The 27212-nt window shown below is 46.5% G+C and overlaps 1 long non-coding RNA gene across 2 annotated transcripts in view; it reads right to left on the bottom strand.

The window, feature by feature from the left end:
* Positions 1-19906: 19906 nt before the first annotated feature.
* Positions 19907-27212, bottom strand: part of LOC147341456 (uncharacterized) — a 123705-nt gene continuing 116399 nt past the window's right edge. The window contains exons 3-5 of one of the 2 annotated variants that reach the window (XR_015159074.1): positions 23387-23462; positions 22694-22778; positions 19907-22096 (exon numbers count right to left, since the gene is read on the bottom strand). This is a non-coding gene — a long non-coding RNA (uncharacterized LOC147341456). The remainder of the gene's footprint in view (positions 22097-22693; positions 22779-23386; positions 23463-27212) is intronic. The other variant, XR_015159075.1, reaches the window with a different exon arrangement.

Genomic DNA, 27212 nt, shown 5'->3' with positions numbered 1-27212 from the left:
GTGCAGAAGCAGGGCCAGGAGCCCAAATTCCCCGGAGGCTGGGAGAGCGCTGTGCTTTCGTGGGCCCCTTCTTTAGGAAATGGAGTAGCTACAAGTTGCCAAAGAAGACAACCAAATGACATACTTCACACATGACAGTGGTTGGAATAGGTTCCAGAAAGCAGAGTCCTCAAGCCCGTGGCTATCAATTTACAGAAGCAAGGAGAACTTCAAAGAGCCCGTCAGGAAGCAGCAGGCGAGGGGCTGCCTGGTGCGGCGCAGCAGACAAACGTTGCAGTGAAAAGGACAACGAAAGGACCGAGGACTGGAGATGGCGGCAGTCCCAGTGAGACACCGCATCCTCGTTGCCACAGCAGGCCTCAAGTTGATCCTAGGCTTGAACGCAAGGAGACATTCACGAGTACAGCGGAAGGTCAAAGTCACGATGCCTGAAAAACGCAAACGGTGGCTTGCTGATGACTGGGGCTTAAGTACCCGGCCAAAACAAGCTCCTTCATCTATCTGTCAAGAAGAACGTGGATTCCATTCTAGTGCGAGCGTGGTTCCAAGCTTAAGTCGCATCTGACTTGATGCATCCCCGTGACTGTAGGCCACCAGTACCTCTGTCCATGCGATTCCCCAGGCAAGAATAATGCAGGGGTTTACCATGCCCTTGTCCAGGAGACCTAGCTGACCTAGGGATCAAACCTGTGTTTGTCTCCTGTCACTCCTGCTCCAAATACGGTTCTGTGCCGACTGAGCCTTCGAGGACCAAGTTTATTGTCTCAGCGTCTTCCTCCTTGTGACGAAACACTGAGATCCTCAACAAAACACCGCAGGTCTGGGTGCTGGGTGGTCTGCCGTTGCTGGCAAATCTTGCCCAAGTCGTTCAGCTGGCGATGCCTGACGGCACATCTAACCCACAGCTGGGTCGGGGAGAGAGCAGACGCGGTAGTCAGGTCTGGTGGGAGAAGGAGACTCCTGCAGCAATGATTTTCTTATCTGTGGTGCAGAAGCAGGGCCAGGAGCCCAAATTCCCCGGAGGCTGGGAGAGCGCTGTGCTTTCGTGGGCCCCTTCTTTAGGAAATGGAGTAGCTACAAGTTGCCAAAGAAGACAACCAAATGACATACTTCACACATGACAGTGGTTGGAATAGGTTCCAGAAAGCAGAGTCCTCAAGCCCATGGCTATCAATTTACAGAAGCAAGGAGAACTTCAAAGAGCCCGTCAGGAAGCAGCAGGCGAGGGGCTGCCTGGTGCGGCGCAGCAGACGAACGTTGCAGTGAAAAGGACAACGAAAGGACCGAGGACTGGAGATGGCGGCAGTCCCAGTGAGACACCGCATCCTCGTTGCCACAGCAGGCCTCAAGTTGATCCTAGGCTTGAACGCAAGGAGACATTCACCAGTACAGCGGAAGGTCAAAGTCACGATGCCTGAAAAACGCAAACGGTGGCTTGCTGATGACTGGGGCTTAAGTACCCGGCCAAAACAAGCTCCTTCATCTATCTGTCAAGAAGAACGTGGATTCCATTCTAGTGCGAGCGTGGTTCCAAGCTTAAGTCGCATCTGACTTGATGCATCCCCGTGACTGTAGGCCACCAGTACCTCTGTCCATGCGATTCCCCAGGCAAGAATAATGCAGGGGTTTACCATGCCCTTGTCCAGGAGACCTAGCTGACCTAGGGATCAAACCTGTGTTTGTCTCCTGTCACTCCTGCTCCAAATACGGTTCTGTGCCGACTGAGCCTTCGAGGACCAAGTTTATTGTCTCAGCGTCTTCCTCCTTGTGACGAAACACTGAGATCCTCAACAAAACACCGCAGGTCTGGGTGCTGGGTGGTCTGCCGTTGCTGGCAAATCTTGCCCAAGTCGTTCAGCTGGCGATGCCTGACGGCACATCTAACCCACAGCTGGGTCGGGGAGAGAGCAGACGCGGTAGTCAGGTCTGGTGGGAGAAGGAGACTCCTGCAGCAATGATTTTCTTATCTGTGGTGCAGAAGCAGGGCCAGGAGCCCAAATTCCCCGGAGGCTGGGAGAGCGCTGTGCTTTCGTGGGCCCCTTCTTTAGGAAATGGAGTAGCTACAAGTTGCCAAAGAAGACAACCAAATGACATACTTCACACATGACAGTGGTTGGAATAGGTTCCAGAAAGCAGAGTCCTCAAGCCCGTGGCTATCAATTTACAGAAGCAAGGAGAACTTCAAAGAGCCCGTCAGGAAGCAGCAGGCGAGGGGCTGCCTGGTGCGGCGCAGCAGACGAACGTTGCAGTGAAAAGGACAACGAAAGGACCGAGGACTGGAGATGGCGGCAGTCCCAGTGAGACACCGCATCCTCGTTGCCACAGCAGGCCTCAAGTTGATCCTAGGCTTGAACGCAAGGAGACATTCACGAGTACAGCGGAAGGTCAAAGTCACGATGCCTGAAAAACGCAAACGGTGGCTTGCTGATGACTGGGGCTTAAGTACCCGGCCAAAACAAGCTCCTTCATCTATCTGTCAAGAAGAACGTGGATTCCATTCTAGTGCGAGCGTGGTTCCAAGCTTAAGTCGCATCTGACTTGATGCATCCCCGTGACTGTAGGCCACCAGTACCTCTGTCCATGCGATTCCCCAGGCAAGAATAATGCAGGGGTTTACCATGCCCTTGTCCAGGAGACCTAGCTGACCTAGGGATCAAACCTGTGTTTGTCTCCTGTCACTCCTGCTCCAAATACGGTTCTGTGCCGACTGAGCCTTCGAGGACCAAGTTTATTGTCTCAGCGTCTTCCTCCTTGTGACGAAACACTGAGATCCTCAACAAAACACCGCAGGTCTGGGTGCTGGGTGGTCTGCCGTTGCTGGCAAATCTTGCCCAAGTCGTTCAGCTGGCGATGCCTGACGGCACATCTAACCCACAGCTGGGTCGGGGAGAGAGCAGACGCGGTAGTCAGGTCTGGTGGGAGAAGGAGACTCCTGCAGCAATGATTTTCTTATCTGTGGTGCAGAAGCAGGGCCAGGAGCCCAAATTCCCCGGAGGCTGGGAGAGCGCTGTGCTTTCGTGGGCCCCTTCTTTAGGAAATGGAGTAGCTACAAGTTGCCAAAGAAGACAACCAAATGACATACTTCACACATGACAGTGGTTGGAATAGGTTCCAGAAAGCAGAGTCCTCAAGCCCGTGGCTATCAATTTACAGAAGCAAGGAGAACTTCAAAGAGCCCGTCAGGAAGCAGCAGGCGAGGGGCTGCCTGGTGCGGTGCAGCAGACAAACGTTGCAGTGAAAAGGACAACGAAAGGACCGAGGACTGGAGACGGCGGCAGTCCCAGTGAGACACCGCATCCTCGTTGCCACAGCAGGCCTCAAGTTGATCCTAGGCTTGAACGCAAGGAGACATTCACCAGTACAGCGGAAGGTCAAAGTCACGATGCCTGAAAAACGCAAACGGTGGCTTGCTGATGACTGGGGCTTAAGTACCCGGCCAAAACAAGCTCCTTCACCTATCTGTCAAGAAGAACGTGGATTCCATTCTAGTGCGAGCGTGGTTCCAAGCTTAAGTCGCATCTGACTTGATGCATCCCCGTGACTGTAGGCCACCAGTACCTCTGTCCATGCGATTCCCCAGGCAAGAATAATGCAGGGGTTTACCATGCCCTTGTCCAGGAGACCTAGCTGACCTAGGGATCAAACCTGTGTTTGTCTCCTGTCACTCCTGCTCCAAATACGGTTCTGTGCCGACTGAGCCTTCGAGGACCAAGTTTATTGTCTCAGCGTCTTCCTCCTTGTGACGAAACACTGAGATCCTCAACAAAACACCGCAGGTCTGGGTGCTGGGTGGTCTGCCGTTGCTGGCAAATCTTGCCCAAGTCGTTCAGCTGGCGATGCCTGACGGCACATCTAACCCACAGCTGGGTCGGGGAGAGAGCAGACGCGGTAGTCAGGTCTGGTGGGAGAAGGAGACTCCTGCAGCAATGATTTTCTTATCTGTGGTGCAGAAGCAGGGCCAGGAGCCCAAATTCCCCGGAGGCTGGGAGAGCGCTGTGCTTTCGTGGGCCCCTTCTTTAGGAAATGGAGTAGCTACAAGTTGCCAAAGAAGACAACCAAATGACATACTTCACACATGACAGTGGTTGGAATAGGTTCCAGAAAGCAGAGTCCTCAAGCCCGTGGCTATCAATTTACAGAAGCAAGGAGAACTTCAAAGAGCCCGTCAGGAAGCAGCAGGCGAGGGGCTGCCTGGTGCGGCGCAGCAGACAAACGTTGCAGTGAAAAGGACAACGAAAGGACCGAGGACTGGAGATGGCGGCAGTCCCAGTGAGACACCGCATCCTCGTTGCCACAGCAGGCCTCAAGTTGATCCTAGGCTTGAACGCAAGGAGACATTCACCAGTACAGCGGAAGGTCAAAGTCACGATGCCTGAAAAACGCAAACGGTGGCTTGCTGATGACTGGGGCTTAAGTACCCGGCCAAAACAAGCTCCTTCATCTATCTGTCAAGAAGAACGTGGATTCCATTCTAGTGCGAGCGTGGTTCCAAGCTTAAGTCGCATCTGACTTGATGCATCCCCGTGACTGTAGGCCACCAGTACCTCTGTCCATGCGATTCCCCAGGCAAGAATAATGCAGGGGTTTACCATGCCCTTGTCCAGGAGACCTAGCTGACCTAGGGATCAAACCTGTGTTTGTCTCCTGTCACTCCTGCTCCAAATACGGTTCTGTGCCGACTGAGCCTTCGAGGACCAAGTTTATTGTCTCAGCGTCTTCCTCCTTGTGACGAAACACTGAGATCCTCAACAAAACACCGCAGGTCTGGGTGCTGGGTGGTCTGCCGTTGCTGGCAAATCTTGCCCAAGTCGTTCAGCTGGCGATGCCTGACGGCACATCTAACCCACAGCTGGGTCGGGGAGAGAGCAGACGCGGTAGTCAGGTCTGGTGGGAGAAGGAGACTCCTGCAGCAATGATTTTCTTATCTGTGGTGCAGAAGCAGGGCCAGGAGCCCAAATTCCCCGGAGGCTGGGAGAGCGCTGTGCTTTCGTGGGCCCCTTCTTTAGGAAATGGAGTAGCTACAAGTTGCCAAAGAAGACAACCAAATGACATACTTCACACATGACAGTGGTTGGAATAGGTTCCAGAAAGCAGAGTCCTCAAGCCCGTGGCTATCAATTTACAGAAGCAAGGAGAACTTCAAAGAGCCCGTCAGGAAGCAGCAGGCGAGGGGCTGCCTGGTGCGGCGCAGCAGACAAACGTTGCAGTGAAAAGGACAACGAAAGGACCGAGGACTGGAGATGGCGGCAGTCCCAGTGAGACACCGCATCCTCGTTGCCACAGCAGGCCTCAAGTTGATCCTAGGCTTGAACGCAAGGAGACATTCACGAGTACAGCGGAAGGTCAAAGTCACGATGCCTGAAAAACGCAAACGGTGGCTTGCTGATGACTGGGGCTTAAGTACCCGGCCAAAACAAGCTCCTTCATCTATCTGTCAAGAAGAACGTGGATTCCATTCTAGTGCGAGCGTGGTTCCAAGCTTAAGTCGCATCTGACTTGATGCATCCCCGTGACTGTAGGCCACCAGTACCTCTGTCCATGCGATTCCCCAGGCAAGAATAATGCAGGGGTTTACCATGCCCTTGTCCAGGAGACCTAGCTGACCTAGGGATCAAACCTGTGTTTGTCTCCTGTCACTCCTGCTCCAAATACGGTTCTGTGCCGACTGAGCCTTCGAGGACCAAGTTTATTGTCTCAGCGTCTTCCTCCTTGTGACGAAACACTGAGATCCTCAACAAAACACCGCAGGTCTGGGTGCTGGGTGGTCTGCCGTTGCTGGCAAATCTTGCCCAAGTCGTTCAGCTGGCGATGCCTGACGGCACATCTAACCCACAGCTGGGTCGGGGAGAGAGCAGACGCGGTAGTCAGGTCTGGTGGGAGAAGGAGACTCCTGCAGCAATGATTTTCTTATCTGTGGTGCAGAAGCAGGGCCAGGAGCCCAAATTCCCCGGAGGCTGGGAGAGCGCTGTGCTTTCGTGGGCCCCTTCTTTAGGAAATGGAGTAGCTACAAGTTGCCAAAGAAGACAACCAAATGACATACTTCACACATGACAGTGGTTGGAATAGGTTCCAGAAAGCAGAGTCCTCAAGCCCATGGCTATCAATTTACAGAAGCAAGGAGAACTTCAAAGAGCCCGTCAGGAAGCAGCAGGCGAGGGGCTGCCTGGTGCGGCGCAGCAGACGAACGTTGCAGTGAAAAGGACAACGAAAGGACCGAGGACTGGAGATGGCGGCAGTCCCAGTGAGACACCGCATCCTCGTTGCCACAGCAGGCCTCAAGTTGATCCTAGGCTTGAACGCAAGGAGACATTCACCAGTACAGCGGAAGGTCAAAGTCACGATGCCTGAAAAACGCAAACGGTGGCTTGCTGATGACTGGGGCTTAAGTACCCGGCCAAAACAAGCTCCTTCATCTATCTGTCAAGAAGAACGTGGATTCCATTCTAGTGCGAGCGTGGTTCCAAGCTTAAGTCGCATCTGACTTGATGCATCCCCGTGACTGTAGGCCACCAGTACCTCTGTCCATGCGATTCCCCAGGCAAGAATAATGCAGGGGTTTACCATGCCCTTGTCCAGGAGACCTAGCTGACCTAGGGATCAAACCTGTGTTTGTCTCCTGTCACTCCTGCTCCAAATACGGTTCTGTGCCGACTGAGCCTTCGAGGACCAAGTTTATTGTCTCAGCGTCTTCCTCCTTGTGACGAAACACTGAGATCCTCAACAAAACACCGCAGGTCTGGGTGCTGGGTGGTCTGCCGTTGCTGGCAAATCTTGCCCAAGTCGTTCAGCTGGCGATGCCTGACGGCACATCTAACCCACAGCTGGGTCGGGGAGAGAGCAGACGCGGTAGTCAGGTCTGGTGGGAGAAGGAGACTCCTGCAGCAATGATTTTCTTATCTGTGGTGCAGAAGCAGGGCCAGGAGCCCAAATTCCCCGGAGGCTGGGAGAGCGCTGTGCTTTCGTGGGCCCCTTCTTTAGGAAATGGAGTAGCTACAAGTTGCCATAGAAGACAACCAAATGACATACTTCACACATGACAGTGGTTGGAATAGGTTCCAGAAAGCAGAGTCCTCAAGCCCGTGGCTATCAATTTACAGAAGCAAGGAGAACTTCAAAGAGCCCGTCAGGAAGCAGCAGGAGAGGGGCTGCCTGGTGCGGCGCAGCAGACGAACGTTGCAGTGAAAAGGACAACGAAAGGACCGAGGACTGGAGATGGCGGCAGTCCCAGTGAGACACCGCATCCTCGTTGCCACAGCAGGCCTCAAGTTGATCCTAGGCTTGAACGCAAGGAGACATTCACGAGTACAGCGGAAGGTCAAAGTCACGATGCCTGAAAAACGCAAACGGTGGCTTGCTGATGACTGGGGCTTAAGTACCCGGCCAAAACAAGCTCCTTCATCTATCTGTCAAGAAGAACGTGGATTCCATTCTAGTGCGAGCGTGGTTCCAAGCTTAAGTCGCATCTGACTTGATGCATCCCCGTGACTGTAGGCCACCAGTACCTCTGTCCATGCGATTCCCCAGGCAAGAATAATGCAGGGGTTTACCATGCCCTTGTCCAGGAGACCTAGCTGACCTAGGGATCAAACCTGTGTTTGTCTCCTGTCACTCCTGCTCCAAATACGGTTCTGTGCCGACTGAGCCTTCGAGGACCAAGTTTATTGTCTCAGCGTCTTCCTCCTTGTGACGAAACACTGAGATCCTCAACAAAACACCGCAGGTCTGGGTGCTGGGTGGTCTGCCGTTGCTGGCAAATCTTGCCCAAGTCGTTCAGCTGGCGATGCCTGACGGCACATCTAACCCACAGCTGGGTCGGGGAGAGAGCAGACGCGGTAGTCAGGTCTGGTGGGAGAAGGAGACTCCTGCAGCAATGATTTTCTTATCTGTGGTGCAGAAGCAGGGCCAGGAGCCCAAATTCCCCGGAGGCTGGGAGAGCGCTGTGCTTTCGTGGGCCCCTTCTTTAGGAAATGGAGTAGCTACAAGTTGCCAAAGAAGACAACCAAATGACATACTTCACACATGACAGTGGTTGGAATAGGTTCCAGAAAGCAGAGTCCTCAAGCCCGTGGCTATCAATTTACAGAAGCAAGGAGAACTTCAAAGAGCCCGTCAGGAAGCAGCAGGCGAGGGGCTGCCTGGTGCGGCGCAGCAGACAAACGTTGCAGTGAAAAGGACAACGAAAGGACCGAGGACTGGAGATGGCGGCAGTCCCAGTGAGACACCGCATCCTCGTTGCCACAGCAGGCCTCAAGTTGATCCTAGGCTTGAACGCAAGGAGACATTCACGAGTACAGCGGAAGGTCAAAGTCACGATGCCTGAAAAACGCAAACGGTGGCTTGCTGATGACTGGGGCTTAAGTACCCGGCCAAAACAAGCTCCTTCACCTATCTGTCAAGAAGAACGTGGATTCCATTCTAGTGCGAGCGTGGTTCCAAGCTTAAGTCGCATCTGACTTGATGCATCCCCGTGACTGTAGGCCACCAGTACCTCTGTCCATGCGATTCCCCAGGCAAGAATAATGCAGGGGTTTACCATGCCCTTGTCCAGGAGACCTAGCTGACCTAGGGATCAAACCTGTGTTTGTCTCCTGTCACTCCTGCTCCAAATACGGTTCTGTGCCGACTGAGCCTTCGAGGACCAAGTTTATTGTCTCAGCGTCTTCCTCCTTGTGACGAAACACTGAGATCCTCAACAAAACACCGCAGGTCTGGGTGCTGGGTGGTCTGCCGTTGCTGGCAAATCTTGCCCAAGTCGTTCAGCTGGCGATGCCTGACGGCACATCTAACCCACAGCTGGGTCGGGGAGAGAGCAGACGCGGTAGTCAGGTCTGGTGGGAGAAGGAGACTCCTGCAGCAATGATTTTCTTATCTGTGGTGCAGAAGCAGGGCCAGGAGCCCAAATTCCCCGGAGGCTGGGAGAGCGCTGTGCTTTCGTGGGCCCCTTCTTTAGGAAATGGAGTAGCTACAAGTTGCCAAAGAAGACAACCAAATGACATACTTCACACATGACAGTGGTTGGAATAGGTTCCAGAAAGCAGAGTCCTCAAGCCCGTGGCTATCAATTTACAGAAGCAAGGAGAACTTCAAAGAGCCCGTCAGGAAGCAGCAGGCGAGGGGCTGCCTGGTGCGGCGCAGCAGACAAACGTTGCAGTGAAAAGGACAACGAAAGGACCGAGGACTGGAGATGGCGGCAGTCCCAGTGAGACACCGCATCCTCGTTGCCACAGCAGGCCTCAAGTTGATCCTAGGCTTGAACGCAAGGAGACATTCACCAGTACAGCGGAAGGTCAAAGTCACGATGCCTGAAAAACGCAAACGGTGGCTTGCTGATGACTGGGGCTTAAGTACCCGGCCAAAACAAGCTCCTTCATCTATCTGTCAAGAAGAACGTGGATTCCATTCTAGTGCGAGCGTGGTTCCAAGCTTAAGTCGCATCTGACTTGATGCATCCCCGTGACTGTAGGCCACCAGTACCTCTGTCCATGCGATTCCCCAGGCAAGAATAATGCAGGGGTTTACCATGCCCTTGTCCAGGAGACCTAGCTGACCTAGGGATCAAACCTGTGTTTGTCTCCTGTCACTCCTGCTCCAAATACGGTTCTGTGCCGACTGAGCCTTCGAGGACCAAGTTTATTGTCTCAGCGTCTTCCTCCTTGTGACGAAACACTGAGATCCTCAACAAAACACCGCAGGTCTGGGTGCTGGGTGGTCTGCCGTTGCTGGCAAATCTTGCCCAAGTCGTTCAGCTGGCGATGCCTGACGGCACATCTAACCCACAGCTGGGTCGGGGAGAGAGCAGACGCGGTAGTCAGGTCTGGTGGGAGAAGGAGACTCCTGCAGCAATGATTTTCTTATCTGTGGTGCAGAAGCAGGGCCAGGAGCCCAAATTCCCCGGAGGCTGGGAGAGCGCTGTGCTTTCGTGGGCCCCTTCTTTAGGAAATGGAGTAGCTACAAGTTGCCAAAGAAGACAACCAAATGACATACTTCACACATGACAGTGGTTGGAATAGGTTCCAGAAAGCAGAGTCCTCAAGCCCGTGGCTATCAATTTACAGAAGCAAGGAGAACTTCAAAGAGCCCGTCAGGAAGCAGCAGGCGAGGGGCTGCCTGGTGCGGCGCAGCAGACAAACGTTGCAGTGAAAAGGACAACGAAAGGACCGAGGACTGGAGATGGCGGCAGTCCCAGTGAGACACCGCATCCTCGTTGCCACAGCAGGCCTCAAGTTGATCCTAGGCTTGAACGCAAGGAGACATTCACCAGTACAGCGGAAGGTCAAAGTCACGATGCCTGAAAAACGCAAACGGTGGCTTGCTGATGACTGGGGCTTAAGTACCCGGCCAAAACAAGCTCCTTCATCTATCTGTCAAGAAGAACGTGGATTCCATTCTAGTGCGAGCGTGGTTCCAAGCTTAAGTCGCATCTGACTTGATGCATCCCCGTGACTGTAGGCCACCAGTACCTCTGTCCATGCGATTCCCCAGGCAAGAATAATGCAGGGGTTTACCATGCCCTTGTCCAGGAGACCTAGCTGACCTAGGGATCAAACCTGTGTTTGTCTCCTGTCACTCCTGCTCCAAATACGGTTCTGTGCCGACTGAGCCTTCGAGGACCAAGTTTATTGTCTCAGCGTCTTCCTCCTTGTGACGAAACACTGAGATCCTCAACAAAACACCGCAGGTCTGGGTGCTGGGTGGTCTGCCGTTGCTGGCAAATCTTGCCCAAGTCGTTCAGCTGGCGATGCCTGACGGCACATCTAACCCACAGCTGGGTCGGGGAGAGAGCAGACGCGGTAGTCAGGTCTGGTGGGAGAAGGAGACTCCTGCAGCAATGATTTTCTTATCTGTGGTGCAGAAGCAGGGCCAGGAGCCCAAATTCCCCGGAGGCTGGGAGAGCGCTGTGCTTTCGTGGGCCCCTTCTTTAGGAAATGGAGTAGCTACAAGTTGCCATAGAAGACAACCAAATGACATACTTCACACATGACAGTGGTTGGAATAGGTTCCAGAAAGCAGAGTCCTCAAGCCCGTGGCTATCAATTTACAGAAGCAAGGAGAACTTCAAAGAGCCCGTCAGGAAGCAGCAGGCGAGGGGCTGCCTGGTGCGGCGCAGCAGACAAACGTTGCAGTGAAAAGGACAACGAAAGGACCGAGGACTGGAGATGGCGGCAGTCCCAGTGAGACACCGCATCCTCGTTGCCACAGCAGGCCTCAAGTTGATCCTAGGCTTGAACACAAGGAGACATTCACGAGTACAGCGGAAGGTCAAAGTCACGATGCCTGAAAAACTCAAACGGTGGCTTGCTGATGACTGGGGCTTAAGTACCCGGCCAAAACAAGCTCCTTCATCTATCTGTCAAGAAGAACGTGGATTCCATTCTAGTGCGAGCGTGGTTCCAAGCTTAAGTCGCATCTGACTTGATGCATCCCCGTGACTGTAGGCCACCAGTACCTCTGTCCATGCGATTCCCCAGGCAAGAATAATGCAGGGGTTTACCATGCCCTTGTCCAGGAGACCTAGCTGACCTAGGGATCAAACCTGTGTTTGTCTCCTGTCACTCCTGCTCCAAATACGGTTCTGTGCCGACTGAGCCTTCGAGGACCAAGTTTATTGTCTCAGCGTCTTCCTCCTTGTGACGAAACACTGAGATCCTCAACAAAACACCGCAGGTCTGGGTGCTGGGTGGTCTGCCGTTGCTGGCAAATCTTGCCCAAGTCGTTCAGCTGGCGATGCCTGACGGCACATCTAACCCACAGCTGGGTCGGGGAGAGAGCAGACGCGGTAGTCAGGTCTGGTGGGAGAAGGAGACTCCTGCAGCAATGATTTTCTTATCTGTGGTGCAGAAGCAGGGCCAGGAGCCCAAATTCCCCGGAGGCTGGGAGAGCGCTGTGCTTTCGTGGGCCCCTTCTTTAGGAAATGGAGTAGCTACAAGTTGCCAAAGAAGACAACCAAATGACATACTTCACACATGACAGTGGTTGGAATAGGTTCCAGAAAGCAGAGTCCTCAAGCCCGTGGCTATCAATTTACAGAAGCAAGGAGAACTTCAAAGAGCCCGTCAGGAAGCAGCAGGCGAGGGGCTGCCTGGTGCGGCGCAGCAGACAAACGTTGCAGTGAAAAGGACAACGAAAGGACCGAGGACTGGAGATGGCGGCAGTCCCAGTGAGACACCGCATCCTCGTTGCCACAGCAGGCCTCAAGTTGATCCTAGGCTTGAACGCAAGGAGACATTCACGAGTACAGCGGAAGGTCAAAGTCACGATGCCTGAAAAACGCAAACGGTGGCTTGCTGATGACTGGGGCTTAAGTACCCGTCCAAAACAAGCTCCTTCACCTATCTGTCAAGAAGAACGTGGATTCCATTCTAGTGCGAGCGTGGTTCCAAGCTTAAGTCGCATCTGACTTGATGCATCCCCGTGACTGTAGGCCACCAGTACCTCTGTCCATGCGATTCCCCAGGCAAGAATAATGCAGGGGTTTACCATGCCCTTGTCCAGGAGACCTAGCTGACCTAGGGATCAAACCTGTGTTTGTCTCCTGTCACTCCTGCTCCAAATACGGTTCTGTGCCGACTGAGCCTTCGAGGACCAAGTTTATTGTCTCAGCGTCTTCCTCCTTGTGACGAAACACTGAGATCCTCAACAAAACACCGCAGGTCCGGGTGCTGGGTGGTCTGCCGTTGCTGGCAAATCTTGCCCAAGTCGTTCAGCTGGCGATGCCTGACGGCACATCTAACCCACAGCTGGGTCGGGGAGAGAGCAGACGCGGTAGTCAGGTCTGGTGGGAGAAGGAGACTCCTGCAGCAATGATTTTCTTATCTGTGGTGCAGAAGCAGGGCCAGGAGCCCAAATTCCCCGGAGGCTGGGAGAGCGCTGTGCTTTCGTGGGCCCCTTCTTTAGGAAATGGAGTAGCTACAAGTTGCCATAGAAGACAACCAAATGACATACTTCACACATGACAGTGGTTGGAATAGGTTCCAGAAAGCAGAGTCCTCAAGCCCGTGGCTATCAATTTACAGAAGCAAGGAGAACTTCAAAGAGCCCGTCAGGAAGCAGCAGGCGAGGGGCTGCCTGGTGCGGCGCAGCAGACAAACGTTGCAGTGAAAAGGACAACGAAAGGACCGAGGACTGGAGATGGCGGCAGTCCCAGTGAGACACCGCATCCTCGTTGCCACAGCAGGCCTCAAGTTGATCCTAGGCTTGAACGCAAGGAGACATTCACCAGTACAGCGGAAGGTCAAAGTCACGATGCCTGAAAAACGCAAACGGTGGCTTGCTGATGACTGGGGCTTAAGTACCCGTCCAAAACAAGCTCCTTCTTCTATCTGTCAAGAAGAACGTGGATTCCATTCTAGTGCGAGCGTGGTTCCAAGCTTAAGTCGCATCTGACTTGATGCATCCCCGTGACTGTAGGCCACCAGTACCTCTGTCCATGCGATTCGCCAGGCAAGAATAATGCAGGGGTTTACCATGCCCTTGTCCATGGGACCTTGCTGTCCTAGGCATCAAACCTGTGTCTCCTGTCACTCCTGCTCCAAAAACGGTTCTCTACTTTCTGAGCCTTGGAGGACCATGTTTATTGTCTCAGTTGTCTTCCTTCTTCTGACGAAGTTTTGAGATCCTCAACAAAATATTTTAGGTCCAGATGCTGGGTGGTTGTTGTCGCTGGTAAATGGGGCCCAAGACGTACAGCTGGTGATGCCTGATGGCGCATCCAACCCACAGCTGGGTCGGGGAGAGTGTAAAGACAGTAGTCAGGTCTGTTGGGAGGAGGCGTAGGATGCAGTGAATCTCTTATCAATGGTGCAGAAACAGGACCGGGAGCGTAAATTCAAAGGAGTGTGAGAGACTGCTGTTGTAGCATGGGCCTCTTCTTTGAAATGAAGTAGTTACAAGTTGCCATAGAAGACAACCAAATGACATACTTCACACATTGCAGTGGTTGGAATGGGTTCCAGAAAGCAGAGTCCTCAAGCCTGTGGCTATGAATTTGCAGAAGCAAGGAGAACTTCAAAGAAACAGTCAGGAAGAAGCAGGCGAGGTGGCCAGAAGCCTGGTTTGATGCAGCAGACAAAAGTTGAAAAGGACAAGAAAACAACCAAAGACTGGAGATGGTGGCAGTCCCATTGAGACACTGCATCCTCGTTGCCGCAGAAGGCCTCAAGTAGATCCTATGCTTGAAAGAGTGGAAACATTCATGAGTAGAGCTGAAGTCAAAGTCACGATTCCTAAAAACTGAAATGGTTGCTTGTTGATGAATGGCGCCTAAGTACCCGGCCAATACCAGCTCCTTCATCTATCTGTCAAGAAGAATGTGGATTCCAATGTAGTGTGAGTGTGTTTCGTAGCTTAAGTCGCATCTGACTTGATGCATCCCCATGACTGTAGGCCACCAGGACCCTCTGCCCATGTGATTCTCCAGGCAAGAATGATGGAGGGGTTTACCATGGCCTCGTCCAGGGGACCTTGCTGATGTAGGGATCAAACCTAGGTCTTCTGTCGCTCCTGCCCCAAAAATGTTTCTTTACTATCTGATCCTTGAAGGTCAAGTTTATTGTCTCAGTCGTCTTCCTCCTTTTGACGAAATACTGAGGTCCCCAACAAAATATTGTAGGTCCGGATGCTGGGTGGTCTGCGGCCGCTGCCAAATTGGGCACAAGACGTATAGCTGGCAATGCCTGATGGTGCATCTAACCCTCAGCTGGGTCGGGGAGCGAGTAGGGGGCATTAGTCAATGCTGGTGGGAGGAGAAGGCTGCAGCAGCAATTCTCTTATCAGTGTTCTGGAAGCAGGGCCCAGAGTCTAAATTCCCAGGAGATGAGAGAGTGCTGTGCTTGCATGGGCCTCTCCTTTATGAAATGAAGTAGCTACAATTTGCCATAAAGACGAATGTTGATTCCATTTTGGTTCATGCATTGTATGTAGCTTCAGTAGTGTAAACTCTTTGCCACCCCTTGGACCATAGCTCAACACGCTCCTCTCTGCATGGTATTCTCCCTGCAGGAATTCTGGGGTAGATTACCATGCTCTTCTCCAGAGGATCTTTCTGACCTGTGGATGGAACCTATTTCTCCTCTAGCCCCTGCTTGAAGGCAGATTCTTTACTGCTAAGCCACCAGTTAAGCCCTCCATTTTACAGGACTATACAAAATACAAGAAATCTTGAAGAAGCATAGGTAATAAGGAGTATGCAATCAATGAGTTTTGGCCGGGATAAAGGTGTACTTCAATGTGATGCTGGACACTCAACTCCTTTACAAATTTGAGAGGCAACATATGCTGAGATCCTTGTCGACTGCCCTGATGCATCCATGTCCCAGGTGTATGGGGCCTCAAATCTCCTGAGATTGTTTGTAAGAATTGGAGCAGTGTTGGCCTATACATTTCTGGATGAGAAGAGCCTTGCTTTATTACTTAATGAATTATCTTCATGATTTCCTAAAATACCAAGTAGAGAACTCTACAACTTTGTTTATTGCCAGCAATTATGCAGTTGCTCTCCCTGAGTACCATTGGAAAGCTGTGTGAGGTGCTTGCACCCAACCACTTTTGATTCTCTTTAAACACATTTTGTGTCTTAATCCTCTCCTGTACAAACAATGTACTTTGTAAATGTTCATGTACAACAAAATTTATGTTTGTTTTCTGTTTGATTTTAAATACAGAAAATAAAAGGAATTATAGCTCCTTTTTTCATTTCAAAGTTTCTACCATTGTATTCAGTGATAGACAACAGAGACAAACTGTCGAGTGTTTTATTGCTTAGTTGAGAAAGCTGCTTTTGAACGCTGCGAGTTTCTATTCTTTTGACACTACGCACTTTTATAATATGTGCTAATGCTGTATGACATAATGCTCTGATTCCTAGTACCAAACGTTCAATTCAGTGTATATAACTGAACACACTCATATATTTCTGCTCCCCCCATTTTTTATGGTGCTTAAAGTAAAAAGAGCCCATCCTTTGTGAGTCATCCATCCATGTTGTTTGTTAGGCATTTCTTTGCTCAGATTGTTGAAGAACAGTGGCTTGTTTCATAGTTTATGTATTTGTGCCTAATGCATGTTTTAACATGATAGACTCAGTACATTGTGAAGCTACAGCTTTCTGGAAAAGTTAATCTTTTCGAAATTGTTTTTCAGGCAGTCCTAAAATGGCGGAGGAATAGGATGGAGAGACCACTTTCTCCCCTACAAATTCATCAAAAGAATATTTGAACGCTGAGCAAATTCCACAAAACAACTTCTGAATGCTGGCAGAGGACATCAGGCACCCAGAAAGGCAGCCCATTGTCTTTGAAAGGAGGTAGGACAAAATATAAAAGATACAAAGAGAGACAAGAGAGGTAAGGATGGACATCTGTCCTGGGAAGGGAGACTTAAAAAAGAGAGAAGTTTCCAAACAACAGGAAACACTCTCTCTGGTGGGTCTGTGGCGAGCTTTGGAATCTCAGAGGGCAAATAACCGGGAGGAAAAATGAATAAATAATTAAAACCCACAGATTATGTGCCTAACAGCAACTCCCAGTGGAGCCGCAGCCCAGATGCTCACATCCATCACTAGCAAGTGGGGACTGGACAGGGAGGCACAGGCTGCAGTGCTTTGGGTAAGGACTGGGCCTGAATACCCCAAGGGTAATCTGAGGGAACTAGCCAGAGATAGCAACCCAGATTGTGAGATAACAATCCCGTGAAAAGGCTTAACCTAAGACACTGCCAGGCTCCCTCACAGAACAAAGGACTGAGCAGAGCTAGCTGGCTTAAGACTGGCCCATCCCCCACTGGAGACATGCAGGCGAGGGGAGCCAGAGCTGGAAGGGGGCAATCACAGCCCCAAAGAGGCATCCTATACCAAACTGCAAGCAGATTTCCTTGTAAAACCAAGACTTCTTGGGATTCTGGATGGTCAGCATCCACCAGGAGGGTCTCAGGCAGAGATCAGCTCCCCAGAAGAGACACATGGCACACCTGAGAAGGCGTGCTTGTTGTACACCCAGAAAACCAAGGGGCTGGGACGGGGAAGGCTATAAGCCGCAGCCTTCAACTGGGGGCAACTGTGCTAGCCAAGCACCTGGTCACCTTAGCTGCTCAGACCTGGGACAGGCACAAAACGCAGGCCCAACCAAGTCTGCACCTTTGTGGAGTACCCGAGAACCTGAGCGGCTTAGACTTGGGAAGTGCATGCAAACCAGGGCCCGCATTAGACAGTTCCTGGCATAACAATCTAGATCCTGAGCAGTGTAGACTGGGAAACCACACACGCCATGAGTGGGGGCAAACCCAATGCAGCTCAGACACTGTGAGCACATGCCAGTGATATTCGTTTGCAGTGTTCCTCCCTCCCCACAGCATGACTGAACAAGTCAGCCTAAAAAAAGTGACCACCACTGTCCCCATTGTGTCAGGGCAGAAATTAGACACTGAAGAGACCAGCAGACAGAAGCTAAAACAGAGGGAACCATTTTGGAAGTGACAGGTGCAATAGATTAAAAAGTTAGCACCAACTACATAGGAAGGGGCCTATAGACCTTGAGAAGTACAAGCTGGACCAAGGAACTATATGAAAATGAACTGACCCCACACGGTCCACAACAGCTCTACAGAAAAAGTCATAGATATATTTTTACTATTATAATTTTTTAAATTTAAAAAATACATATTTTTAAGTCCCCTATTACTCCATTAATTTTCACTTTATAACCTACTATTACACTGCCAAAAAAAAGACCCTAAAAATTGATTTTCTGATCTAAAAATAAATTTTTTCTTTAAATTTCAAAACATATATACATATAAACTCAGACATAAAGTTTAGGGATGATTAAGAGTAACACAGTCCATCCCATATTCAGTTCTCATCTGACCTTCTCTGCATGATTAATAAACTAATGTATTCTTCACAGATATCCATAGCTTTGTTAATATAAAGTTATCTTACTACAAATGTTTCTAAAAATTATGTTTTAATGTTAGTCATATGATGTTTTGGGTTTCCCTCTAATTATGGTTTGTTCACCAATTCTTTGCACAAATATTTCTAATATATGACTACTTTTCCCAATATTGGTACACTGAAGCTGGCGACCAGTGTCTCAGAGGACCAAGGCTACATCTACTGGAAGCTATTACTGGCAGAGTGATTTTCTGGGTGACAATACTGCATCAACAAACATGCATATTAAACAACTTTAGTTCAGAAGTCACTTGTGGATATATCACTATTTTACCATAAACTGGTGACTGTCTTAACATCCTTCTTATGGGGCAGAATTAGCTGGAAGTTAAAGCTATTAATGTATAATTTTAAGAATTAATCCTTCAACATCCTACTTTATTTGCAGAGTGACAAATTTCATTGTTGTAGAAAATTTTATCATATATTCAGTTCTGAACAGTTCATATGGAAGAGAGGTGTGAGTGACAATTTTTTTTTTCATAGGGAGATCCTGTTTTGTGGTATTATATCTGATCCTGAACTCAGGGACCCTTGGTGGCAGGTGAGGCAGATAAATCTTTCAGGGAGATATGCTCCAGGTTCGAGGAAACCAAATGATCTCTGTCTCCTGGGCCAGTGTCATTACAGTATTGGTAAGTTCAAGTTATGAAGACCTTATTGGTAAGTTCTGCCTGCTCACACCTCTCTTTCATATGTACTGTTCAGAACTGAATATATGATAAAATTTTCTACAACAATGAAATTTGTCACTCTGCCAGCTTGATAAATTGTAGTCCCAACTGGCAGAGCCATTTGCCTTGCAGTAAACACAAAATGACAAGAGTTCTCTTCTCCACATCCTCTTCAACATTTGTTGTTTCCTACCTCTTTGATAATAGAATTCCAACAGTTGTGAAGCAATAGCTCATTGTGGTTTTCATTTGCATTTCTCTAATAATTAAGGATGTTGAACATCCTTTCATTTGCCCAATGAACTATCATATGTCGTCTTTGGAAAAATGTTTGTTCAGGTCCTTTGTCCATTTTTTAAAAATTGGGATTTTGTTGTTGTTGTTATTCACTTACATGTGTTCTTTATATATTTTGACCATTCAGTTCAGTTCAGTTCAGTCGCTCAGTCATGTCCGACTCTTTGCGACCCCATGAATTGCAGCACGCCAGGCCTCCCTGTCCATCATCAACTCCCAGAGTTCACTCAAATTCATGTCCATCACGCCGGTGATGCCATCCAGCCATTTCATCCTCTGTCGTCCCCTTCTCCTCCTGCCTCCAATCCCTCCCAGCATCAGAGTCTTTTCCAATGAGTCAAGTCTTTGCATGAGGTGGCCAAAGTACTGGAGTTTCAGCTTTAGCATCATTCCTTCCAAAGAAATCCCAGGGCTGATCTCCTTTAGAATGGAATGGTTGGATCTCCTTGCAGTCCAAGGGACTCTCAAGAGTCTTCTCCAAAAACAGTTCAAAAGCAATCAATTTTTTGGCGCTCAGCTTTCTTCACAGTCCAACCCTCACATCCATACATGACCACTGGAAAAACCATAGCCTTGACTAGATGGACTTTTGTTGGCAAAGTAACGTCTCTGCTTTTTTAATATGTTTTCTAGGTTGGTCATAACCTTCCTTTCAAGAAGTAAGCGTATTTTCATTTCATGGCTGCAGTCATCATCTGCAGTGATTTTGGAGCCCAAAAAAATAAAGTCTGACACAGTTTCCACGGTTTCCCCATCTATTCCCCATGAAGTGATTTTGGCCATTAAATCTTATCAAATTTATGATTTGCAAGTATTTTCTTTTAGTAGGTTGTCTTTTGATTATGTTTTGGTTTCCTGAGCTGTGCAGAAACCATTTAATTTGCTGTAGGTTCCACTTATTTATGTTTGGTTTTGCTTCCCTTGTATGAGGAGACATCCAGAAAGGTACTGCTAAACTGATGTTAAAGAATGTACTCTTTATGCTTTCTGCTAGGAGTTTATGGTTTCATACGCCATATTCAAGTCTTTAGTCCACTTTATTTTGTGTATGGCATGAGGTAGCAGTCTTCTTGTTTTCTTATTGCTCTATAACTCGTTTATTTTTGTGTTCTACCATTTTATGTTAGTAGTTTTCTGTTTTTCTCAGTTTCCTCTTTTTTTGTGTCTGTGCTATAGATGTTATGTTTTGTGGTTGCCATGAGGTATTTTTAAGATGTCTCATAGACAAAATAGTCCTTTTCTGCTGATAGCATCTTATCTTTGTCTGATTTTCATCCTTTTTCTCTTCTCCCTTTTATGCTCTTATCTCACATTATGTATCCCTTTTTGATTTTATCAAATTGCAGTAGGTGTAATTATTTTTTACTATCTTTTCTGTTTAACCTTCATGCTATAATTAACTGCTTAACAGCCCATTCTAATATGGAGTTGAAAATGCCCAATTCTATCACCTTACTCAAAGCTTTATGTGCCTTTGCCTTTTTGTTTCAGATAGAAGAGCTGGTTTCAACATGTCTTGTAAAGCAGGTCTAGGGGTTGACAAACTCCCTCAGCTTTTGTTTTTCTGGGAAAGGCTTTTATTTCTTCTTCATAGCTGAATGGCATCTTGCTAAATAGTGTATTGTTGGTTGACAATTTTTATCTTTTAGTATTTTGAGTACGTCATTCCACTCTCTCCTTGACTACAGAGAAATCTGCTGATAGCCTAATAGGAGTTTCTTTGTAGGTTACCATTTTTCCCCCCTGGCTGACTTTAAAATTCTGCCTTTGTCATTGAGTTTTGATAGTTTTAATGTATCTTGAGGAAGGTCTTTTTGCATTGAGGTAATTAGGTATTGTCTTGGTTTCGTGAAATTCTATATCTTGTTCCTTCCCCATATTTGGGAAGTTCTCACCTATTTTTTCTTTAAATGAATGCTGTTACACTACCTTCTACCTTTCTTCTTCTGGGATACCCATTATCTTAATTTTTCCCTTTTTAAGAGTTGGGTAGTTCTCATTATTTCTTCATTTTTTTAGATTTTCTTTCTTTTGTTTTACGTGGGTCACTGCTAGAGTTCTACCTTTGAACTCACTGATTCTGTCTTCCACATGGTCTTTTCTATGTACAATGCTTTCTATGCATTATTCATCTCATTTTGGTGGGTTCTTCAACTTAATAATTTGGTACTTTTTTTTTTTTTTTTTTTTTTTAGGGATTCACAGGTACCTCAGTGGTAAAGAATCCACCTGCCAATGCAGGAGACACAGGAGATGCAGGTACGATCCCTAGGTCAGGAAGATCCCCTAGAATAGGGAATAGAAACTCACTCCAGTATCCTTGCCTGGGAAATCCCATGGACAGAGAAGACTTGTGGGATGCAGTCTATGGGGTTGCAGAGTTGGACACAACTGAGCATAGTTCAGTTCAGTTCAGTCACTCAGTTGTATCTGACTCTTTGCGACCCCTTGAATCCCAGCATACCAGGCCTCCCTGTCCATCACCAACTCTCGGAATTCACCCAAACTCATGTCCATCGAGTCGGTGATAACATCCAGCCATCTCGTACTTTTTCGTCCCCTTCTCCTCCTGCCCCCAATCCCTCCCAACATCAGAGTCTTTTCCAATGAGTCAACTCTTCGCATAAGGTGGCCAAAGTATTGGAGTTTAAGCTTCACCATCAGTCCTTCCAGTGACTGATGTCTTTTAGGATGGACTGGTTGGATCCCCTTGAAGTCCAAGGGACTCTCAAGAGTCTTCTCCAACACCACACTTCAAAAGCATCAATTCTTCAGCGCTCAACTTTCTTCACAGTCCAACTCTCACATCCATACATGACCACTGGAAAAACCATAGCCTGGCCTAAACGGACAACTGAGCACGCATACTGTTTAAGAGTTTCAGTTTCTCCTTCTGTTAATTTTATTCATGATCTGACTGAACTGCCTTTCTAGGTTTTCGTTCTACGTTTTCTTGTATATCACTTAGTTTCTTCATGACAGTTACTTTGAATTCTGTTATCAGTTACATGGCAAAATTCCATTTACACCGCTTCTTGGGAAATGTCATTTTCTTCTTGTGATACAATGTTAGTGTGGTTCTTCATCTTACTTGATGTTGTTCCTCTGCTGATGCATTTGAAGTAATGAACACCTTTCTTCCTTCTCTTCCTCTCCTCCTTTTTCTTCTTTCTTGATTCTAAGAATTCAACAGGTTAGTATACCTCTGGTTATACCTGAGAATTGAAGCTTTTCACCCTACAAGGACTCTTTCAGAGTTATCTCCCCTCAATGTTGCTGATTGTGCCTCTGGAGTCACAGATGCCTTGCCGCTACTGGTGTAACTGGCACTGCTGCCTGGGGCACCAGGATGGTGGGAACCTGTACTGGATCCAGTATCCTGAGTTGTATACTGTACTGGATCCAGTATCCTGAGTTGTATACTCTCCCATCATGAGGGGTGGGGAGCCAGGGTCAAAGGTGTCTCTGCCTTGACTAGGGTTGTTGGGTTCATGGGTGCCACCACTGTAGGCAGTATTGCAGAGCCAGAGTCATAGGTGCCTCTATGGCTGATGGGACAGGGTCACAGGTTTTACTGCCCCTATGTTCAGTTAGTTCTCTGTGGCTGTGGACACCACTTCAGCTGAAAGGCTGGTTATCTGTGTGTTGCCTTCCCTGATGCTACTAGGTTCTCTGGGGCTACAGGCTCAGCCACTGCAGCTGGGAGCCCAGGATAACAGGCACTGTCTCAACTGCTCCACTTGTTCTACCTCTTCTATGTTTCCACTCCACCTACCTGTAGATGTACAGATGTGTAGAACTGTCCAGAGTCCTGGGTAGAGGCATCTTTGTTGAGTTATAGCTGTTTTAATGGTTATAGACTGAAAAGGAGAGAAAAAGGGAGCATTTCATGATGCCATGATATTGACATTACTCAATAATTCTTTATTAATATTGGGTTAGACAAAAATACAGCACAAGAGACACCGATGTATAGATCAGTCTTATGGACTCTGTGGGAGAGGGAGAGGGTGGGGAGATTTGGGAGAATAGCATTGAAACGTGTATAATATCATGTATGAAACGAGTCACCAGTCCAGGTTCGATGCACGGTACTGGATGCTTGGGGCTGGTGCACTGGGACGACCTCCAGAGGGAGGGTAGGGGAGGGAGGAGGGAGGTGGGTTCAGGATGGGGAACGCAGGTATACCTGTGGCGGATTCATTTCGATATTTGGCAAAACTAATACAATATTGTAAATTTTAAAAATAAAATTTAAAAAAAAAAAGAAAAAAAAAGTTCATTTGGGTTTTTTCCATAAGATGTTAGTTAAATTGAAGGTTTATCAAAAATTATCTTAAAATTCTAGCTTAAACTGAATACATCAAAAGTGAGAAACTTTCGTTACATTGATACTTTAATCACCTGCTTTCAAATCACTATCGTTCCTAGTTCCTTCTAACTATAGCCATAACTTCTTTATATTTACCTGAGGCCTCTCCAACATGATTTGGACACCAACAATTCTCAGCTTTATATTTTTCAGAATTTTCAAATCTCAGCTACTACAGGGAAGGAAATTATATTGTAAGAAAATAAGACTGTGTTTCTTTCTCAAGGCCCTGATTTCATAACTATTTCATTCATCTAATAAGTGAAAATATATTTTCCAGAAAATTATTTTACACTCTGTTTTATAGCTAAATTTATATATAAGACCTCAGATTAATTTAAGCCCTCAGATTCATTTCATTTTTATAGGCCAAAAACTATTCAACTTTATAGGCCAGCAATTTCAGTTGGTTGCATCTGTATTTCCATATTGCTAATAATCCTGTTCTACTTCTCCTATTATTTTTATGTACATTTGATGCTAGCAAATGGGTTACTGATTAAAATATGACTATTGGATACTCTCAAAAAAATAAATAAATAAAAGCTGTTTTTAGGTTAATAAACAAGTCTAAAGCAAACAAGTCAGGTAACAGTAACAAAAAGACATGTAAATGCATTCAGTGAGGTGTATTAATCTGTATATATCTTTTATTTTTTTGAGGTTTTGTGATTTTTATTTTTACTCAAGTACAGTTAATTTATATTAGTTTCACATATATAACATTCAATATTTTTATAGATTATATTCCACTTACTGTTATAAAATATTGGCTAAATCCCATGCACTGTACAATATCTTTGTAGCTTATTTGTTTTGTACATATTAATTTGTATTTTTCAATCCCATATCCCTGTCTTGCCCCACTGTTAACTACTAGACTTTTCTCTATATCTGTGATTCTGCTTTTATTTTTTCATTTACTTCATTTTTTAGATTCCACATCAAATGATAACATACAGTATATATCTTTCTCTGACTTATTTCACTAAGCATAATACCCTTCAGGTCCATTCATATTATTGCAAATTTTCACTTTTTTAAGGCTGGGTAATATTTCAGTGTATAATCTTAATTATATAGATTCAAATTTTACATCTGCATATAACCTCATAATTACTACCCTTTTCAATTTATTATTCCATACAGTTCTCTTATGTCTCATTTTTTTATTTTTTCTTTTAATATAAATTTACTTTAATTGGAGGTTAATTACTTTACAATATTGTATTGGTTTTGCCATACATCAACATGAATCCGCCACAGGTATACATGTGTTCCCCATCCTGAACTCCCCTCCCTCCTCCCTCCTCGTACCATACTTCTTGGTCGTCTCAGTGCACCAGACCCAAGCATCCAGTATCATGCATAGAACCTGGACTGGTAACTCGTTTCATATATGATATTATACATGTTTCAATGCCATTCTCCCAAATGATCCCACCCTCTCGCTCTCTCATAGAGTCTAAAAAACTGCTCTATACATCTGTGTCTCTTTTGCTGTCTCGCACACAGGGTTATTGTTACCATCTTTATAAATTCCATATATATGTGTTAGTATACTGTATTGGTGCTTTTCTTTCTGGCTTACTTCACTCTGTATAATCGGATCCAGTTTCTTGGCTGTGCCTCACAGCTCTCAAGATCTTAGCTCCCCCAGTGTAAAGTCCTAACCACTGGACTGCCAGGGAATTCCCTCTTATGCCCCTTTTAAATCAATCACCCACTATACAGCCAACCACTGTTCTTATTTCTGTCACCATAAATTGGTTTTGCCTTTTCTTAAATATTATGTAAAAAGAAATCAGAGTATGTACTAATTTGTGCATAGTTTGTGTTTGGTTTCTGTCAAATAAGTATCTATGATATTCACTGATAGTAGTATGTATAGCAGGAATTTTATCCTTTGTAATCGATGTGTTCATAGACCAGAATTTATTTAATTCTATTCTTGATGGGCATGTGGTTATTTCCAGTTTGGGTATATTATAAACTACTTTGCTATGAATTTCTTATACTTGCATTTCAAAGTACAGGCACGTAAGCACTTGTTTCTCTAGGGGTGGGATTGCTGTATTGCAGCATAAATAGGAATATTGTTTGCTTCAGTATCTAGTGCCAAGATAGGTTTCCCTCCCAAAGTGTTTGTACTATTTCCAACAACCAAAACAGCGTAATGAGAGTCCCAGTTTTTTTTTTTTTTTTTTTACATCTTAACCAAGTTTGGAATTGTCAGTTTTCTTAATTTTAGCTATTTTGGTATGACTATAAAGATACCTCACTCCCTAGTGAAGAACTATGCTGATCACCATTTTGGAAAAATGGAACCAGAAGCAATTAGATATCACTGCACACCTATTGTAATGGATAAAACTGTAAACAAGAACTTGAAATACAAAGTTTTGGAGAGAATGCAGAAAAACGGAAATGTCACACACTGCTGGTAAGAATGTAAAATGTTATAATCATTTTAGAAAACAGTTTGGCAGATACTTATGAAGTTAAATAACCACATAACATATGTCTAGCAATCCAAATCCTAAGGATTTTCCAAGAGAAATGTAAATTATGTTAATACAAAAGCTTGGACATATATATAGAAGTTTTATTCAAAAATTTAACCAAACTGAAAGAACTTAGATGCCTTTCAAAAGGTGAATGGATACATAAGCCTTATTACATACATGGAATGGAATGTTCCTTAGCCATAAAAATAAGGAACTAGTAATTCATTCAATTTAGATAAATTTTAAATGTACTTTGATAAAAGAAGCCAGATCCGAAAGACTATATGTGATATGATTCCATTTATATGACATCATACATGGCCATAAGACAAGTTATAAATTTATTGTAAGTATACAGTCTGATTGGAATGGAATTTAATCTCCTACTAGGGGAAAAAAATCCAAAAAATAGACAAAGTTTAAAACTAAGGAACATACTTCTACATAACCCATAAAGTCAGTAATCACAGTAAAATTAGATAAGTTATTTAAATGAGTAATAACGAAAGAAATGAACATTCAGGAAAATAAATATCTAGAATAAATTATCTAAGTCTCCAACTTAAGAAGCTATAAAAATAATTGTTCAGAAATCTAAAGTAAGGAGATGGAAGGGGATAACAAACTACAATCAGAAATCAAAGAGGGACTTCCCTGACAGTCCAGTGGTTAAGAGTGTGCTAAATGTAGGGAGCATGGGTTCCATCTCTGGTCAGGGAACTAAGATCCTACATGCTGTCTGTAGAGCACAGCCAAAAAAAGAAATAGGAAACAATACAAAAAAGTTTTAAATTGAAAAAGTTTTTGAAAAGTTTAATAAATTGTAAAGAATCCACATGCAATGCAGAAAACCTGTTCGATCCTTGGGTTGGGGAGATCCCCTGGAGAAGGGAAAGGCTACCCACTCCAGTATTCTGGCCTGGAGAATTCCATGGACTGTATAGTCCATGGGATCCCAAAGAGTCAGACATGACTGAGTGACTTTCACTTTCACCTCACAAATCCTTAAAAGAAGGACCAACACTTGAGTGAATGTGGATTTTCACTACAGATCTGGGATATATTAAAAGTACGGGTGGTCAGAAAAATGGGGGTACTACAAATTTCCAAGACCTTATTCTCCCTCTGGAAAAACACAAAACAAGCAGGGCTCTCTGAGCCATCTTTCTCAGATTTCTGGAGAACACTCAAAGGTTTATAGAAACCAAGTGAACACTCAATCAGAAAAAAACATCCTCCAAAATGATAGAAAATTTTATTTGTATGTTTACTTTTCCCCACATTCTTCTGGTGTGGAGTCAGTCTTGGTCTTGAAGTGGGACCACGCTAGTTCCCAGTTCCTTCTCTTAAACCAGAGAGAACTGGCTGATCTTATTTGCAGATTATTGTATACATCTGTTCTAACATGTTTAGGG

This window comes from Bos grunniens, chromosome X, assembly GCF_055505025.1.
Source record: "Bos grunniens cultivar Pamir isolate PY7600 chromosome X, Bosgru_T2T1.0, whole genome shotgun sequence".
Classification (NCBI taxonomy): domain Eukaryota; kingdom Metazoa; phylum Chordata; class Mammalia; order Artiodactyla; family Bovidae; genus Bos; species Bos grunniens.
This window is presented reverse-complemented; position numbering and strand designations above follow the sequence as displayed.